General features: G+C 44.8%; 1 pseudogene; it reads left to right on the top strand.

The window, feature by feature from the left end:
• The first annotated feature begins 225 nt into the window (after positions 1-225).
• Positions 226-11,618, top strand: LOC123822672 (annotated as a pseudogene).
• Positions 11,619-15,403: the final 3,785 nt, after the last annotated feature.

The following is a 15,403-nucleotide window of genomic DNA, read 5'->3' as shown; positions in this document are numbered from 1 at the left end:
TGGCTTGCCCAAGGCCCATCCATTACGGGTTGCAGAGACCATCCCTTTTGCTTGTTTGTATGTGATTTTAGTTTTTTTTGCACCTTACACAAAGGCGTGGTTAGTGCTCAAATGGTACACCAATACTGTTCAGGCAATTCTTTCTGAATGGAATTTTCCAACAATTTCTGTCTCCAGAAGTCCCAGATACCCCAAACTAATAAACAAACAACAGAGAAAGAGCAAATGGATGGAAATGGTTATGGTAGTCAATCGTACAAGCCCAGAGTGGAGTCCCTGAAAAGGCCTCCCGGCCTCCCGCCTCAGACCTGCCCTGTCTCCCTGCACCCCGTCACAGCCACCTGCCCAGAAAGAGACTCGACCTGGTCCTCAGAAACAAAACGTCGGCAGCAGGGTTCTTCACCTTTTCTGCTAAGTCCTCCAGCCCTCCGTCTCCTCGCTCTGTCAATCTTCAGCCTGTACCTTTCATTGTTTGTTAAATTCTCTCTCTGTTTTGTATTACTCCCGGACACCTGCTGTTGTCTGCCCACCGGCGGAAGCTCCAGGAGGATGGGTGTCCCGTCCGGCTTTCACCAGAGTGGCCCCAGGTAGGACTTATGGCATTTGTTAAATAATGAACTCAGGTTGCTGCCCGCATGGGTAAATCACCATCCTTCTGGGAAGGAATACAGCTTGTGTGCTTCTGACACTGCGAGCTGTGGTCTGCGAACAGGGCGGGGCGGGAGCTGCAAGGAGGCGCAGTCTGCAGCCAGGCCAGGGATGGCCGTGGCCAGGCACCCAGCCCTAGCCCCGCGCTCAGTCTGCACACACACGTCTTGCCCGCCACTGATAAACCAGAGTTCAAAAATAAAACAGACATCACCCAGCACTAAGAAATTAAGAGAAACAACAACAACGAAAGATTAAGATGGACAAAATATAAGAAGGGGACTTAAAAAGATAAATTGTTTTTATAAAAAAATTAAGACAGATAAAAAATGAAAGGGTGTTAGCTTAGAGAAATTAAAATGACTTGCAAGCCACAATAAAAGGAATAAGAATTTTGGAAAGACAAAAGTTAAGACAAAGATAAATAGAAGAGAAAAATTCTGAATGGGTTAAGGAGGAAATTAAGGTCATTGAAAATGCATCAAGATAGAAAACGACCAAAAATCTTAGTGAATTAGATAAGTAAAATAAGCAACAATTTATTTCAAAACATATAGTACAAAACCAAGATAATTGAAAAATAAGATGCCAGTTAGATGAAAGCCAGCATGGAAGCTCCTGGAGCCCCTCTGACTGTGGGGCCTGCGGTGAAGGGGCCCCCAGGCCCTGGCCGGGCCTGTCTGGCCCTGGGGTCCAGGACTCTCCACACGCCTCCAGCAGCCTGTCCCTGTTCTCTCTGCTTCTCCACAGTGCAGTGAGCTCCAGGAGACCCTGCCTTCCAAAAGGGCTGCCCGCCACCAGTCAACCCCGGTCTGGCTCCAGCCCCAGAGCCCAAGAGACGCCACACTGTGGGTAAGAGCCTCTCTCCATGACACCCTCTCCTGCCTCTTCCCCCTGCAATGTGATGCATTACACCTCGTGGATTTCTATGTGCTACTCCTTCCAAGCCACAAAATAAGAAAGCCTGTCTAAACTGAAGAGAAGAACAAGAGACACAAGATGGCACAAAGAGGGGAAGAGAAATCGTGTTGGGTACGTTACTGAACACCAGGCACTGTGCTGTTAACTTAGCCTTCTCTTAGCGACACCTCAGAGCTGACCTGCCAGGTTGGCAGCAGTAGGATGCCCATCGTGCAGATGGAAACCCTGAGCCAAGGATCCTTTTCCACCTTTTCTTTAGCCTTTGCAGTCCCAATGTGCTGTGCTGGCCTCACAGCTTTCCTAAGTGATTCTGGCTCCCATCCCTGCCCCCACCAGTGAGTCCCTGTTAGTTCTCTTTTCTGCCCATGGATTTCTGGTTGCAGTCAATTGCTACAGGTGCTCAGCTTCACTCGCTCTATATTTGTGTCACGCAGACTTTGTGCATCCCAAATACAAAAGATGAAATCTCTGGCATAAGATTTTGAATGCCACCTCCATTTGCGCAGTAAACACTAAGAAAGCCAGGGGTGACCCCATGTAGCTGTGTTCCTCAAGGGTGAAGGCATGCACACTTCCCCAAGACACAGGCCGTCTCTGCAAATGTAACTGAATGATTCTGACATTAATGACAACTCTTTCTAGGAGAGGGAGCAACACAGATAAAGATCCACAGAGAGATTAATTCCTGAATTCACTCATGATGTTCAAAAAGTAAAAGCACATGGAGAGAAGGTGCTCAGTCAACCCATGAACAACACTTATCAAGCCCCAGCACATGGGCAGGTGCATGCAGTCTGTGAGAACACGGTCCGTGAGAGCCTGTCATTGGATTAAGCAGGCTATGCAAGGAGGGTGACAAGGTAGGTGTCATCAGCTGCCAGTGGAGGTAGAGAGGCTGAAAACAATGCATCCAGAAGCAGATGTGGACTCACCTATGGTCTTGCACACAGGGCTCTGAACTCAGGGTCCTCACTTGTACATCAGAATTCATAATGCGTCCACCTCCGAGGGCTTGTCAGTGTTCGCTGAGCTCACGCCTAGGAAGCATTCCTGGTACACGCAGTCATCGGGGGCAGGGGAGCTGTGGTGCTGAGTAGTTGGATATGACAGTGTGAACAGTGTGGACTGGATGGCAAGGGCTGGACAGGGGTGCTGCATGCAGCCAGGACCTGGGCCAGGTGCTGTCTCCGCTTGATGACAGTGTGACCGATTCAATTTTTTCTAGCTCAGCGGTCTTCTACCAGGGGCAATTTTGACCCGTAGGGACCTTTGGTGATATCTGGAGACATTTGTGTTGTTGTCACATCCAAGGAGGCAGGAGATATGATCCTGGCAGCTGATAGCGCCCAGCTCATGCCTTGCACACAGTAACACGTCTGTTGACCGGCTGAGTGAGCAAACAGACAAGTGAATTCAAGTCCTCTGACTGCAGAATTCCCTTTGAGAAATCTTGCATAATAACTCTTTATCTCATAAGGTGTTCAGAACATGAGATGATGAAACTAAAATTATAGGAGTTATAATGAAATGTAATATGAGCAAAGAATTACTTTTTTGAACAACTGATTTTGAAATCAAAACATCCACACCCAGTAGTGGAAAATTATCTTAGTCTATGATTCTGAACTTCCAAAAAAAGGGAAGAATGGGCTGCTGAGATTTGTTGAGACAAATGTTATCTGTTTCTAACTTTTTTTTTTAATTTAAGAGAAACTATTTAGGCTATAAAGGGTTAAAAATAAAGGCTACCATTTTAAAATAAGCATCTTAAAAGTTTGCCCTCTAGTGGAGAGAGGTAAAAAATGCAGATACAATGTCAAGAAAACCGTGATGTGTCCTTCAGCACTTCTCATGCTTGCCTCAGCTTGGTTTCCACTCAGAAAACAGGAGAGTGGCTGCTGCAGGCTGATCTGGGTCCCCCTCAGAGTCATCTGTTCAAGCCTACCCCTAGAACCTCAGAATGTTTGGAGAGAGGGCCTTTAAAGAGGAGATTCAGTTAAAAAGAGTGGTGGTCCCTAAGTGGTCTCTGGGGTGGTCCCTAAGTCAATAAGACTGAGACTGGCATCCCTGTAACGAGAGGAAGTGTGGACACACGGGAGACAGCAGGACCCTGATGCACAGAGGAAGCGTCGTGTGAGGACACAGGAAGAAGCTGTCCATCTGCCAGCCAGGGAGGGAGGCCTCAGGAGAAACCAACCCTGCCCACACCTTGCTCTTGGACTTCCCACCTCCAGGACTGTGAGAAGTAAATGTCTCTCATTTAAGACCCCAGTCTGGGGTATTTGTCATGGTGGCCCTAGCAGACCACTCACTCAGGAACAAGCTTCCCTACCAACGAAAGGAAAATGTTCAGTGTATCACTGAGCATCTCCCCCTTAAACGTGTGCCCGCCCTTTCAAGGGGCCTCTTCAGGGATGACTGCCATCTACCTCAGGTAAAGCCCCCCCAGGCACCTGGGAAGGGGTCAGGCAGGGTCCCCTCATGCTGCCCGGGCCCTCTCTCCTCCTGAGCCTTTGCTTCCCTGTCTGCTTCTCTCTGGTCCTATGTAAGACTGTTTCCATGCATCAAAAATTCAAATGAAAAAATTAAAACTGTCATCATTTCAAAATTATTTGTGGATTTTTAAGAAAATATAGATAAGTAAAATTAAGGAAATAAAACCCAAGCATGATTCTCTAGCATCCAGAGCTGATCCCATTAACATTTGTTATTTCTTATTCACTTTGGGGTTTTTCTTTCTATGACTAGAGGTGAGTAGTTTTGGTTCATTTGCAAAGATGGGATCATCCTCTACATACTGATTTTAACCTTTTTTTTTACCAAAAATATATTATAAACAACTTACCACATCATCAAATATTATATTTATGTGACTTTTTTATTACTCTAGTATAAGAACTCGATTTAATTAAGCCTCTATGGGTGTATTTTAACTTTTCTTCTCATTGTTTTTCTATTCTAGACAATGTTGTGATGGACAACCGGGTAATTTTTGCATATAGTCATGTTCATTTTCTTAGAACACTAAATTTTAATTTTAAAATTTAACTTTCCCCTAACGAGCATGGTTCAGTTGGTTGAGCATGGTTCTGCAAAGCAAAAGGTCAGTTCCCAAGCAAGGCACATGCCTGGGCTGCTGGCTGGTCCTGTTTGTGGCGAGTGTGAGAGGCAACCAATCGATGTTTCTCACATTGATGCTTCTCTCCCTCTTTCTTTTTCTCTTCCCCTTTGTCTAAAAATAAATAAAAATAAAATTGAACTTTAGTTTCTGGTGAATGGGGAAAACATTTCCTACACTCTGAAGTAATGATCTAAACCAGACAAGTAGCAGGAACACAGTGATCACTGGTTTTAGACTGGGTTTCGAGGCCGGCAGTTTCATGCAGGACTGGTGGAAAGGTAACCAGGGGCAAGGAATGAGGGGGAAGAAAGGAGGATGTCCACACCTTCTGACAGCTGGGCTGAAAATGAAACCACTAAAAAACAAGTGAGAAAATTAAAAGGGAGGTAAAGAGAGTTAAGGAATGAAGAGTGTGATTGCTGAAAAAGAGGGGAGGGAGAAGGTCAGTTTTTGGGTCTGATACGACCGGCAGACAAGACGTTCATACTCCCCGTGCCACCAGCTGGCACGTCTACTGCACACCGTGCGCTGCTGAGTGACAAAGCATCGAGCTGGTTTCCCTGCATTGCCCAGAGCCCCTGTCACTGATGTGTGCTCACAAAATGCAAAAAAGGAAAACACGCAACTTGGTAAAACAAAAAAAGAGACAGATCTACTGAGGGTAGAAAATTCACTTAATGCAGTTCAAAGTAATACCTAAATACATGTCAATATGCTGTCATATACCTCTTATACATGCCCACCAGTATGGGAGATCTAAGATTATCTGCAAAAGGCATGTATTCAGGATACCCATTTTAGGCCTCTTCCTCAGTTACCACTTTGTCAAGGAAGAGAGATGTGACTGCGATTTAAGGAACTCTAGCCCTTGGGAGAGTGATGCTTACTGTCAGAAACGGACCAAGATCCTGCTGGGTGAAGACCCACAATTGACACTACAGAGTGTCCTAGACATACAGAGCACATCCTAAGATATTTCTTCAAGCCATGTGTGCAGGGCCTGACTTGATGGTTCCTGGCCCCACCCCTTTCCATGGTTATGTCTTTCATGTCTTCCTTGCTGGCCTTGGTGTCTACCCTTGAACTCTTCTTGGCCACTTGTTGTGAGCTCATGGTTAGCAACAGTTCACACTCCCCCCAAACACAAACATGCTGAACCCACTTGCTCACAGAAGCCCATGTGGGTTCTGCTCACTCTGGGCTTGCTCACACTTCCCTGGCCTGGTGGGCTGGAGAGGCACGTTTAAGTGTGGTAAATATAACTGCAGATTTGAATTTGACACTAATCCAACTTTAAGAGATTGATGTCCATTCTAAAATTCAGTCATGGCATTTGGGATTTTGAACGTCGAGGCAGGGAAAGTAATGAATATTAGTCGACAGCAGATGCAGAAATGTCTCCCTGAAAGGAAGGACTCTTGCCTGAGAAGGAGACCATGTGACCATGTCTGACTCAGGTATTTAGGCCAATGAGTCATCTCGGATGGTGCTGTGGTCCAGTGGGCCTCGAGGACTCGGTCACTGCCATGGTCATCATAGGGTACATTCGTGAATTGAAGCCCAAGTACATAGCCCAAGAGAGAATCATCATGAACTGCAGAGACCTGAGGGGAGGGAGGCTGCCAGCTGGACAGGGTGTGTTTTTGCAGGAGCTGCACGTGCCGCGTGAAGAGCCAGTGGTAAGAGGAGCAGAGGGAGAGGAGCAGGGTAGGAGCAGAGAAGGTGTGGATGGAACACAGACAGTTAAACGGGGACCATGTGTGATGAGAAGAAAGTCCACACGCCGTGGTGGACAGCTCTGGTCACACTGGGGTCAGGTCCTGAATGTGCATCCATCATGCATGAGTTGTAAACTTTTCTGTTTGTAAATTCGGAATAATCTTTCAATAAAAGCTTTTCAGTCAGAGGTTTAAATACATATTCATTGGAATGATCCCCTTACTTCAGTGATGAAATAATGACTTGAATGTATTGGCAGACTTTGAATATAATTGCTTTCAGGCCTTGGGCCTTTTCAGATTTTTAAAAATGGGTTCAGAAAGTAGCAAAAAACATTCAGAATCAAATCTGTTAATATATGAAATCAAAGTGGGTAACACCATTGTTTTGGTTCCCAAAAATGAGATGGGATTTCCTACACGCTTTAAATGGACTCTGAAGGCCACTGCCGAGGGGAGTGAGTCCCAGACGTGCCCTGAGCACAGGGAGATCTTCTGAACAGGGTGACTTCTCAGGGGCTACTTTGAGCAGCGCCTCCCTGCAGCCTGTGATTTCTGGCACAGGTGCTGACAGTTCAGTCATGTTGCTTTTAAAAGCCCACCTGTTTTTGTTTTTTTTTAAAGAGTCTCCATCCAGTCACCTGCTTTCTAGGAAAGTGGTGGTTTTGTCTGACTCAATATTCCTATCTTAACTGTATGCCTCTGTGAGCTCAGAGTGCGCCTCAACCCACCATCATGTTGAATGCAGAGGGGAAATGCCCCCCCCCCGCCGGCCCCAACTGGCTGTGCTTCCTGCAGCTGGGCTGGAGTTAGTGACAAGCCATGAAGGAGGCCAGACGCTGAGAAAATCAAAAGCATTCTGTTTAGATTGTGAAGAAAATATGCAAAAGTAATTCTAATATCTCCCAGCTGGATGCTGGGATGAAGGTGATGGATAAGGTGAGGGATCTGCTAGCCAGGAGCCCCACCGACTCCTGACACGTGGACCTTGGGCCAGGCAGCACTTTCGCATAGAAGACGTTGCCTCAGAGAGGCATAGAAGGACAAGTGGCTCCTTCAACAGCAGTCTTTCTGCAGCAAAGCCCTGGGACATCCTGTCAGCGAAGGTGTATGGGAGTCAAAGGGGATCCACTGGACCTGATACTGCACCCGCTGTGGACGCTGACCTGCTCTTCGGACAGACCCCGCTTCTAAACCCAGACTCCAAACTGGGAAACACAATGACACAGCCAGCCTGGTGCAGGGACCCTCCAAGTGGTGAGGAGCCAACGGAGAATGACTCTGGGTCTGTTTCAGGATTACTTCACCGTCTACGCATGCTGGAATTTTATTGAATATGTAAGTATTTCAGCAATGTGTTTTCCTACTCGCCTTCAAAGGTACACTGAAGAGCCAACTCTCACTTAGCTCGGCATCCAGGTGCTTAGGTAAGGGATCATTTTTGAGATCTCTCTGTCTAGAATTCAGATGCCTTCCCCACCCCCAGTGCCTCCATCTCTACCTAAGCCTCATCCTCTTGCTGGAGCGTTGCAGCAGCCCCCTAGCTGTCCTGGTTTCTACCCTTGCCCCCTTTCATCTCCCCTCAAACAGGGCTGCCGGCTCACGCCCCTTTTAGGCTCCGGCCCTGCAGCTCCTATGTCCCTCTACGTTAACCTTGTCTTTCTGATGCATTCATATCTTGGGGACTTGATGACTCCAGAGAGACTGTCTTTCCTAGGGTGTCTTGTGAGGTGCCTTTCATACCCAAATCAACCAGTCTAGGGTCGGCATCCCCAAACCTCCTCTGTGGACCTCTTACACTCAAGGCCACTACCTGTCTGCCCTAATCAGCCCAAGGCCAGGCCAGACAACCAGAGGCAGCCCAAGGCCCCAGAGTCCACTGATGGTCTCCAGATTACCCCAGCCTGTGTGCCTGCTTGCCCACACTCTGATTCCTTTCCATGGAAACCACAACAAAGTCTCGTGCTCAGTTTCCCCCTTCCCTTCCACCTCCTGACTGACCCTGGCGCGTCCTTGTGTGGCCCTTTTGGTGTGGTGTGCCCTCTTCTCTGGGGACTGTGAATGTGACAACTAGCTTTGCAGTAGCAGTCATCTCCTGATCCGTGGGCCTTGCTGTACTTGAATGATAACAAAACCTGCATTTTAACATACTGCAGAGGAAAAGTCAAGGTCTTCACATGTCCTAGACTCTGCTGCCCATGGCAATGGCCACTAATTACAGGCAGCTACTGAGCACCTAAAATGTGCCTAGTCAAAATTGAGATGTGTAATCAGTGTGAAATGTACAATGGACTTCAGAAACAATACCAAAAAAGTAAAATATCTCATCAATAATTTTTATATATCAACCACATGTGGAAATAATATTTTAGATACATTGGGTTATATAAAATATATAAAAGTTAACAATTTGCCCTGGCTGGGTGGCTCAATTGGGTGGAGCATCATCCCATACACTAAAAGACTGCAGGTTCAATTCCCAGTCAGGGCACACACCTAGGATGCAGGTTTGGTCCTTGGTCTAGGCAAGTACAGGAGGCAACTGATCGAAGTTTCTCTTTCACGTTGATGTTTCTCTCTCTCTTTCTCTTTTGCCCTCTCTCTCTAAAAATTAAATGTATGCTCAGGAGGATTAAAAAATTAATGATTTGACTTTGGGTGGTGGGCATATAATGCAACACAGATCATGTATCATAAAAATGTACACCTGAAACCTGTATGACCCTATTAACCAATGTCACCTCGATACATTTAATTAAAAGTAAAATTAAATTAAATTCACTTGTTTCTTTTTACTTTCTTAGGATTGTTACTAGAAAACTGAAAAGTACACGCATAGCTATAATATTTCCACTGGGCAATACTAGAGCCTCCAGGACCTAACCTGCTACCCTTCTGGCTTCATCTTCTTCCCTCCTCTGCCTCACTCACACTGTCCCCTCACACTGGCCGCCTAGGATGCACTCGGCAGGCTCCTGCCTCAAGACCTTTGTATTTGCTCTTCTCTCCACCCAGAACGAGCCTCTCAGATACCCGAACGGCTGGCTCCCTCACTTCCCTCACATCTTTCTACCCACTGTCACCTCCTAGTGAAGACTGCTCCGGCCTTCCTCCATAAAATGTCAACATCACTCCCTAAATTCCTATCTCTCTCCTCTGCATTATTTGTCATGCTTAATGTGAATCCCTAGCCAATGTTTTGCTTGTTTAGCTTGTTTATTATCTGTGTCTCCAACAGCACAAATGCTAAGGCAGGGATTCAGGTCTTTTTTGTTCTCTGCTGTACCCTCCTCCCCACCTAGAAAGATCAGTGCTTTGCACAGGGTAACACTCAATAAATATTTGTCGAATGAATGAATACAGACTACAGGCTTTTAGCCTCAGGATCCTTGTTCCAATTGAGAGAAGTCAAATACACAGATAAAAACGGGATTTGGTCGTTGAAGCAGGTGAGAAGCCTGCTGGGAGCTGGGCACAGGGCCAGCTGAGGCCTGGCCGTGGCAGAGAGGCACTCAGACCCACTCAGACCTGCTGGGCCCTGTCAGATGGTAGTGATGGGCGGAGGGTGGAACAGACTGGAAAGGGAAGAATGGATAATTTGCATTTTTAAAAAGCTTTCTGTAAAATATGTGGGACCTACTCGCTGAGATCAGCCCTTGGTGCTATGACTTTTCCCAAGAGAATGAAGAATTAATTGGCCTGGCTTGTAGGGCAGGTGGTCCAGAAGCTTGCTGCAGAGTCTTGAATCTCTTTCCAGAAATATTCATTGAATTCTGCGTTTAACCACTTCCCAAGTGAGTGTTGTGCATATTGCTCCTCAAAATGTAGTCAGCTCCATTAACAGAAGGAAGGACAAAATGGGATATATAGGCAGCCGCTGCGGGAGCAGGAGCCAGAGGTGCTGCCAGCCCTCCTCTCCCTCAGCTGCTGTCCTGCACCAAGCAGCCAGGTGCTGGAGCAGCAGAGAGGCCCAGGCCCAGGAGGCCGCACTCGCAGCGGTAGCGCCTCCCGCACCGTCCGCGTTTGCTCTTAGGCCGCGGGAGCCGGAGGCCAGTCCCAGGAGGGGGTGAGGGCGGCGTGCAGGCGCCCGCTGCCTGGAAAGCAGGGTGAGCATCAAGATTTCGGAGGGGCCGGCGGAGCTGCTGCAGGGTTTCCTCGTGGAGGTGCTGAGGCACCAGCCGGAGGACCAGCTGGAGTTCGCGCTGCAGCACTTCACGTGCCTGCAGCAGGAGAACGAGCGCAAAGGCACCCAGTGTTATGGCCCTGAGGGCAGGACCTGGACGCTGGCGCCACCGCTGGGGGAGGCTCCAGCAACAAGGAGGTCAACTTCGCTGGGAAGAAGCCCTTGCACACGGACTCCAAGAACCAGGAGCAGGAAGGGGGGAGGAGGCAGTGGTTACAGGGGTGTTCAACGCTCCAGTAATAAACCGATTCATGAGGCGTGCCTCTGCATGTGCAGAAGTTTATAGTCCTGATGAAGGAAATGGTGCAGAGTCCAGGATTATACATCCAAAATCCGATGATCAAAAAAAAAAAAAAATCAATTGCAAGAGGTTTGCAAAGACATCCTGCTGTTTAAGAACCTGGATCAGGAGCAAATGTCTCAAGTACTAGATGCCAGTTTTGAAAAATGAGTCAAAGAAAGGGATTGAGGTTAGGATGGTCACAGCCTGTATGTAATCAATAGAGGGACGTTTGATGTTTATGTACAATGTGATGGTGTTGGAAGATGTGTTGGTAACTAGGACAGCTGTGGGTGCTGTGGGCCTCAATGTACAGTTACTCCAGAGCAACTGTGGTCACTGCTGCTGTCTTGGTGCTCTGTGGGGGTTTGGAGAGGGTAGCCTTCAGGAGAATAATTGTAAAAAAATAATACCAAAAAGAGAAAAATGTATGAAAGTTTCATTGACTCACTGCCATTCCTTAAATCTTTGGAAGTTTCTGAACACCTAAACGTGGTAGGTGTGATAGGCACCAAAGTACACAGCGATGGAGAACAAGTTATTGCTCAGGAAGACTTGGCTGAGTCTTTTTCACTGTACAATCTGGAGAAGTAAAAATGAGGATGAAAACCAAGCCATGGATGTGCAAGCATCTGAGAGGTTTTAAGGGCCTTCCGTGGAAATTGTGAAAAGGAGCATCACCACCTGTGGAGAACAGTCAGTTTCCCTGTTGGAACAAGTATGTTTACTGTTGAACCCACTGCATGAAGGTATGGAGCAAGAAGACCTCTAGTAACAAAAAACACAGTGCTGACTTGTTTACTGAGAATGTGTTTGTACAGATGCCAAGCATTTTCTGTGATCCTCATATTTTTCCTTTTTTTAACATTTACAATGTATCAGTACACAATAATGGTTTAATAAGCAATAGGCCTTAACATCACTTTCTAAAGAAGAAATCGTAAAAATATTGATATACTGATAAAATAATCTTCTTTTGGAGAGGTTTTAGCTATTTATTTTTTAAGTATATTTAATTGACCATGCTATTACAGTTGTCTCACTTTTCTTCCCTTTTGCTCCCCTCCACCTGGTAACCCCTTCCTTCCAGCAACCGCTACCCCCTCAGTTCATGTCCATAAGTCATGCCTGTAAGTTTTTTGGCTTTTCCATTTCCTATACTATCCTTCACCTTCCCCTGTCTATTTTGTACCTACCAATTATGCTTCTTAATCCTTGTACCATTTTGCCCATGCTCCCCCTTCCCACTCTCACCTGATAAATCTCCAAATGGTCTCCATACCTATGATTTTATTCCTGTTGTTGGTTGTTTGCTTAGTTTTTGTTTGTTTGTTTGTTTTTTACATTCAGTTGTTGATATTTGTGAATTTGTTATTTTTTTTAATGTTCATGATTTTGATCTTCTTTTTCTTAATAAGTTCCTTTAACATACCATGTAATAATGGCTTGATGATGATGAACTCCTTTAACTTTACCTGGTCCAGGAAGCACTTTATCTGCCCTTCTCTTCTGAATGACAGCTTTGCTGGATAGAGTAACCTAGGTTGTAGGTCCTTGATTTTCATGACTTTGAATACTTCTTTCCAATCTGTTCTAGCCTGCAAAGTTTCTTTTGAGAAATCAGCTGATAGTCTCATGGGAACTCCTTTGTAGGTAACTCTGATTTTCTCTTGTTGATTTTAAGATTTTTCTATTTATCTTTAACCTTTGGCATTTTAATTATGCTGTGTCTTGGTGTGGCCCTGTTTAGGGCCAAATTGTTTGGGACTCTGTGTGCTTCCTGGACTTGTATGTCTATTTCCTTTGCCAAAGTAGGGAAGTTTTCTTTCATTATTATTTTCAAATAAGTTTTCAATTTCTTGCTCTTCCTCTTCTCCTGGCAACCCTACGATTCCGATGTTGGGACTTCTGGAGATGTCCCAGAGTCTTCTCATTTTTTTTTGAATTCTTGTTTCTTCATTCAATTCTGGCTGACTGTTTATTTCTTCCCTATATTCCAAATAGTTGATTTGAATCCTAGCTTCCTTTTCTTCACTGTTGGCTCCCTGTGGATTTTTCTTTATCTCACTTAGTGTGACCTTCATTTTTTTTCCTTTAGATTGTAGCCACACTCTGAGTTATCTGAGCATCCTGATCACCAGTGTTTTGAACTCTGCATCTAATAGGTTGGATATCTCTGTTTCATTTAGTTCTTTTTCTTGGATTTTGTTTTATTCTTTTATTTGGCCATATTTCCTTGTCCCTCAATCTGGCAGCATTCCTGTATCTGTTTCTATGTATTAGATAGAGCTTCTTTCACCTCCTGTCTTAGTAGCATGGCCTATGTAGAAAAGGCACCTGTATATTGTATGGGGTAGAGCCTTAAGTGATTGCCAGGATGGGGCGACCCACTTAACCACTTTTTGGCTCTGTGTGGGGGGAGGGCTTAGAGAGGGGACAAGTGCTGGAGGTTTTACCGTCACTTGCCCCATTTCCAGTTACTTTACCCACTTCCTGTATGTGACTGGTACCTTTATAGCTGCTGCCCTGGTAGTGAAACCCAGAGTGTGTGGGTTTGTGTACATTCTAAGTCTGTGCAGGCACTTTAAGTGGCAAAAATCTGGCAGTTTCTTCTGCCACCCCAAACCCCACTGGTTTTTACAGACACAGGTAATGGGATTTATCTTTGTGGTGCTGGAACCCTAGGCTGTGTGGTCTGTCCTGGGGCTGGGATTACTTGCTCCCAAGTTATTCCTCCCGATTTTTATTCTCCGCACGTGAATGTGGGACCATCCATTCCACTGCCACTGCCTTTCAACACCACACCACCTCTCTGCTGGTCTCTGCCACTTGGTCCCTCCTACGCATTTGGATGAATATGTCATCTTTAAATCTTTGGTTGTCAGACTTCCATACAGCTCAATTTTTCTGATGGTCCTGGGTGTTGTTTGTTTTAAGATCTGGTTGTAATTCTTTCTATGGTTGTGTGAGGAGGAAAAGTGTGTCTACCTATGCCTCCATCTTGACCAGAAGTCCTTAATGAAATGATTTTCTACTCCCCAAAATTGACCGAAAGTTTTATTCAAATGCTTATAATATACTGAAAGTATCTGTGCTTACAAAGATAATTAAGGGATGTTATCATAGGCAATTTGTGTTTGTTTTGACTTAGATGGATATGTTAGTGACTATGCCCATGTAAGAGGGAACTTGGCAATGAATCACTTTATACAGCATGATTTTGTTCTTTTTATAGTTCATTTTATATATATAGTAAGTACAATTTTAATCATTTTTGTTTTAAAGTTTTTCTGGCTTGATAAGTTATGTGCTAGCCTTGGTCTATTGGTGAAATGGTATAAAACATCATATACAATTTAAGAACCTTTTATATTTTTGCAATAAAGTGCATTTTGACTTCATTGGCATAATGTCAGTAACCAGTAGTTTTATGAACAGGCAATTTACTCATTGTAATGAGAAGAGTCTTTTTTAGGTGACAGATCATTAACACTTTTTCCTCATAAGGCACAGCGGCAAACATGAGGGCCTCAGACCGAATCCAGCCCTCCACCTTGTTTTATCTGGCCCAGCACCTTGTTTCTACCCGGCAGCAGCGCTGATCTGCTTGCCCCTCATTAAGGAGTCGTTACGTTTGTACAGTCCTAAAATTATTTCGGCTCTTTGAAGGCAACCTTGAGGCTGATGCGGACCCCAGTGAAAATGAGTTGGACGCCCCTGTACAAAGTACATAGGTCTGCTTCCTTTTTCATTTATAATTCTCTGTGTTCTTTATCTTTAAAAATTTGAGTTTCACATTTAATGTCACAAAGTTTTTTAAAAAGCTATTTAAATTTACTTATTGTCTTCTAAAAGTCTAAGATTGTATATACCATACACTACAAAAACTCTTACCAAAAATAATTTGGGGTCCTATCAACATGCCCACAGGATAGTTCTTCGTTCTTCACTTGGCATTTGTAACACAGTTCTCTCAGCCATATGCTCCCGTGGGCTTCCTTCAAGGTGGTAGAAATACATTTTTATAAGCAAAATCATATGCAAAGATAAAAGGAATCTCTTCCATTCCAAATGTACCATTAGGCCTTTCCATTTGCTTTAATGTAGATTCATACAGTGAAGAACAACCTCAACCAGAATAGATTTTCATTGATAACTGATGCACATATTATTGGGTCAATGAGATGAATTATATTCAACCAAAGCAATATAGCCTTATATTTCTAGCCTGCCTGACCTCAAAGTCTAGAACAATGAATTCTAATCAGTTCACTTTTAAATGAGCAATTCCATTTTGGGAAACATTTTAAAGAAATATATACATAGGTAAAATTACTCTGTGGTTAGTGTGGTCTTATTAGAGAATGTTTATGGTCTTACTTGTACAGTGAGAATGTGGTTAAAACACATTAACCAAGTAATGTATATATAAGAAGCTAAAGTATGTAAAGTATAACTTCAGCCACATTTTAGATCACTGTCTAACAATTTTGCAAACTCTCTTGTAGGAAGAGAGCTTACTATATGAGGAT

The sequence above is a fragment of the Phyllostomus hastatus genome, unplaced genomic scaffold, assembly GCF_019186645.2.
Source record: "Phyllostomus hastatus isolate PE091 unplaced genomic scaffold, TTU_PhHast_1.1 phas_contig_41, whole genome shotgun sequence".
In the NCBI taxonomy this organism is placed as follows: Eukaryota; Metazoa; Chordata; class Mammalia; order Chiroptera; family Phyllostomidae; genus Phyllostomus; species Phyllostomus hastatus.
The sequence above is the reverse complement of the archived record's forward strand: the minus strand, read 5'-3'. Positions and strand labels throughout refer to the sequence as shown.